Genomic DNA, 5000 nt, shown 5'->3' on the forward strand with positions numbered 1-5000 from the left:
GTGCACACTTACCTGCAACAGAGGCGGCTGTGGCTTGCACATATCTTACATGACATGGTGTGGGCCCCATACCCAAAAGGTAGCACCCATGAGCTGGAAATGTAGCCATACCTCACCATTGCATATGCCATGGCAAACAGTGCAGACAGTCATTTATGTGGCAAGGATGTATGGGACAGGAATGATGTAGAAAATAAACAGATGGCCATCCAAGACAGATGATGTTTCATGTAACAAACTGGTCAAGCAGGCTACCTAGTAACATGCCACAACACTGAGGGGGTTGCAGGAATGTCTAACAAGTACTGGCTGTGCAGTACCTGTGTCAGCAATATGGGTTATGTTAATCAGATGTGACAGCTGTACCACAGGAAACATCAACCAGGCCTCTCTACAGGTAGTGTATGCATAACAGAAGAGGTCCGCAAAAGTCATGCATTGCAATGTGTACTGGTGTACCATGACCACATTGGAAACCTACAGACAGTATCATGTAAGATACATGTGCTGCACAACCAATGCCTCACCCCACCTCAGGCCCACCATCCACATCTGCACTATGCTGGTGCCAGTGTACACCTGTATGTTTGCCATTCATTATCTGGGAGTAGGCTGTTACACGTGGTGTGTAGTGTTTGGGTCACTGCAAACTGACACACATGTGTAGACCATAGTTGCCAAGCATCTGTAAAAAGGCTGAAGGTGGGGAGGGGGTGTCATCAGGACACACCAGTGCACTGCAGCAGGGATTCTAAGGATACTACACATGGCTGTATCTGCACAGAGTCAGGGTCAGGAACTGTGGCAGATGTAAACTTGACTCCACAGCAATAGTGACAGCAGTGTGTGAACTCCAAGGGAAGTGCACATGAGCTGACCTTGCAATCATGCAGAGTTGGGGTACATGTGTAGGGCAGACTGACCAAATACTGGCAAATGCAGATGGCCCATGATAGTATACTCCTGCCAGGAATAGTGACTCTGTAGTACACATAACAGTAGGTGCAATAAACGGTCATGATAAGGACATGCACACATATGCACCCACAGAGTGTATACATCGCGATCAGCATCAGCACAACTAAAACATTTGTTAGACACTGCATTTGATCGCACAGGACATATGTCACATATCAGGCTCATGTAATGTTAACATATGCTGTGATGTGCTCCCATGGCATATCAAGAAAGCGGGCATCATATCAGTAAGGGTGTGTACACTCCCCATAGCCACAGTAAAGTTTGACGGTTGTCAGTGTAATAGTATCGTATTGGTCATACTTGCACCGCTGATGTTGACATCTGTAAATCAGACATCAGTCATTCATAAATGACATCAGTCCATATATCATCCCAGATATGTGTCGGGCAAGCACATAAGGGCTCTGAGCATTAGAGCAGACATAACTGACACAGTTATACACCTTCAGCAATGGTGTGTACACCTATGAGGTATGGTGCACAGTACATGGCAGGGTGCAGAACAGGTGCACAGCAATACTGTGTACATGGGTGCAGTGTTTTTCAGGGGAAAGGGCATCACCTACTAACACAGCCCATGTATCACACACACATGTATACTGTTGCTAGCATGGATTGACTATAGCTGCACTGCATGCTGTTGAGTACCATATGTTATGCATGTTGACAGATGGGTAATGGGAGGTCTGTGTGTACTATCTTTGTGCAACCTCACCTGTAGATGTGTGTGTGTGTGTGTGTGTGTGTGTGTGTGTGTGTGTGTGTGTGTGTGTGTGTGTGTGTGTGTGTTATTTTGTCTGTAAGTGCAATCTGGTGGAGTGGAGGGGGGTTGATGCATGTAGGATGTGTGTGTGTGCATGCGTGTGTGTGTCTGTGTGGGTGTCCATGTATGCACATGTGTGATTGTGGGGTTGTTCATACGTCAGTACTTCACTTTGGACATGGACTGACACATGATACACCAGGAATACTTGTCTGATATGTAATCTCAGGACAGCTGGTAGCATAATAAGGTCTGTAGCATGGAACATGCATTGGTAGGGGAAACTAGACACCAGGTATACTGTTAAAATTGCAGTCAGCAGAAAGGAGAATGACTACCCACGTATGCAGCACTAAAGACGCATTGGGGAATTGGACAACACCAGTGAGTGTATCCATATATTACTGTTGTCCACATACTAAGTTGAGAGAGCAACAGCTCTTGCATCTACTGAGCAATAGTTACATATGACACTCCAGTGCATGACATTATTGAGTGACCGTAGTAGCTCCTAACATATGGGGGTCCTGCTCACGATATCCGGACATACCCAGGGTGAACACTGGATGACAGCAGTGAGTCCTTGTAAAACCTACTCCAATCAAGTCAAAGAGGAAATGGAGCAACAGGTCATGTGTTGTGATCACTTGTCTAGGCAATTAGAAGAATGATACATTAATGAGTGGTATTAATGGTTGTGTGTTTCCAAGTGTGATGCAGGATGGGGATCGTAAGTGAATAAACTTGGGACAGTGTGTATACTCAGGGACAGGTAGGTATTATAGTGGAATTTCAGGGTGTGTGTGTGTGTGTGTGTGTGTGTGTGTGTGTGTGTGTGTGTGTGTGTGTGTGTGTGTGTGTGTGTGTGTGTGTGTGTGTGTGTGTGTGTGTGTGTGTGTGTGTATGTGTGTACTGTTATGCAATGCTGTACAGGTCTTAAAGTGCATTTCTTGTTTTCCCTTCACAGGTGGCTAGGTGTGTCAGGGTCCCTCCTGCATGCAATCTGATGTTGTTGTCTATACAGACACTGAAAATGATGATAGGTGTGTTGAGGCACAGGCGGGGTTGTCAGAGGCCAAAACTGTGCCATCATTTGATATCCCCCTGTTATCCACCCCATCTCCGCACACAGTCATGGCACCTATAGATACCCCATCACCAGTGCCCATAGCAAAGGGACAGTTGGAAATTGGTGGTAGTGCACAGGCGAGTGTGGTATCTATGGCTGCTGTGTCTGGACACAGCAGGCATAGTTGGATGTCCGGCAGCTCACGACATAGGCAGATGTACCAGGGTGCTCGTGGGTGGGCCACTGGTCATCGTGTCCCTGGCAGAAGTGCCACAACTGGTACCACCAGATGCATGTTTCAGGCTGTCATGGGGGTGCAGGCATGCATGGAACTGTACAACAGACAGGGTCTGAGGCGCCAGAGGGTTGCTTTCTCATCTCTAAGTGACAACATCTATGATCTTGCAGGTTCCCTCTGTGATTATACAGAGGTCATGGATAGATGGTTGGGTGAGATGGTGGGCTTCATCGACCATGGATTATCTGTGCTAGAGCATATGGTGGGAGTGGGGCCACGGCTGCATGGACATAGGCCAGCAACACCAACATCTGGCAGTCGACGTGGATATGCAATACACCAAGCCACTCCCATTGCAGTACCAACCCCAGCAGTGCAGGGGGAGGGCACTGTCCACACAACACCACAGCAGGCCATGTGCACATAGCCCTAGCCAATTCCAGGAAGGACTTGGTTCCAGTGGATATATGTCATCATTAGGGGAGAGTAGCATATCGAAGCCTGTACCTGGACATGGCCCATGGAACCCCTGGAAGGCACAGTCTGAGTGTCAGTGACCAGGGGCAGTGAACTGCACACCCTGACGGGTATGGTCTGCAGCTGTCCAAGAAACACCTGTATAGGGCAGCCACATGGCAGAACTGTGTGCATGTATACCCACACACTATACAAACACACCTAGGGCAACCCCATAACTACACACACCACATCACCATGCCCATATCAGCAACTTATACCCGTCACCCACACACATGGTGTCACACGTATGGCCCATCCTAGGTCTCTGGCAAACCAACAACACACCCTGTGCATATGATGATACCTGTGCCACATCCCTGTCATCCATACCATCGATGCAGGGACAGGCAAATATGGTTCTAATGCACACCATGACGGTACTACAGTGGACCAATATACTCCTGTATAACATGTTGTCAGCAATAATGTTTAATGCTTACATGTCAGGTAGTGTAGCTGTCCAGCCATGATGCATTATAGCTGTTAGTAACAGTGAGTGATTGTGGTCTCCATAATGTTATCAATTTGTGCTGTAGGTGTACATGTGTCAGCAGGAGGATGGTCTGCTGTCATATCTCACAAGGGGTATGGCACTGTGGTGACACCATGGCTGTGCCATATCTTGGGTACAGTTGAACACATGTCACAGGTCTGTATAACAGTTACTGCTGGTGCCACGTGGACAGATGACACCCTAGGACGTGCATATTCAGCAGCTTGAAGTAGATCCCTTGACATACACGCACATTCTTACTTGGAAACACTGGGATTAGACCCCTATCTAGGTATGTAGTGCTACTGATGTGTGTGGCTTTAACTGCACACACCACACAGCGTTTAGGATGAAGTGTGTTCCAGGTCACATGTTACATGCAGAACATCCCCAGGCATGTACAGTATGGTAATGGGGGATGTGATGCTTGTATATGGGCAATACATAGTGTGACATACCATCATATACATATTAACAAACACATAACAGGCAGACTCACATCCGAGAGACCTGCGCCTATCAGTGTTAACTAACTTGTCAGTGTGTCCAGTGTGTTACATGTAGGCTGCACACAGCACATGCATAACTGGGCTGGATAGTGTTATCAGTTACCTGTATAGTTGACGGTGACAGTGGTCACCATACAGTGGTACATGGGACATGTACCAGGGATACCATGGTGTAATGACAGTATATACAGCACCCAAATTCCACTGTGGATATTGTATGCAGTGGAACTCATGATGACACTCTGACATACCCACCATCACACATTGACCAGGACTGCAATACAACCCATTGTCCATCCCAAGAGTGGTACTACAGGGATATGCATCTAATGCACATGCCACAGGCATAGTAGGGTGATGCATTGTCATGCCTCTTCTATGGGCAGCAACATCACTATCCATAATACTGTGTGACAATGCATTTTATA

This window comes from Protopterus annectens, chromosome 2.part0 (assembly GCF_019279795.1).
Source record: "Protopterus annectens isolate FY-2018-M chromosome 2.part0, PAN1.0, whole genome shotgun sequence".
In the NCBI taxonomy this organism is placed as follows: Eukaryota; Metazoa; Chordata; order Ceratodontiformes; family Protopteridae; genus Protopterus; species Protopterus annectens.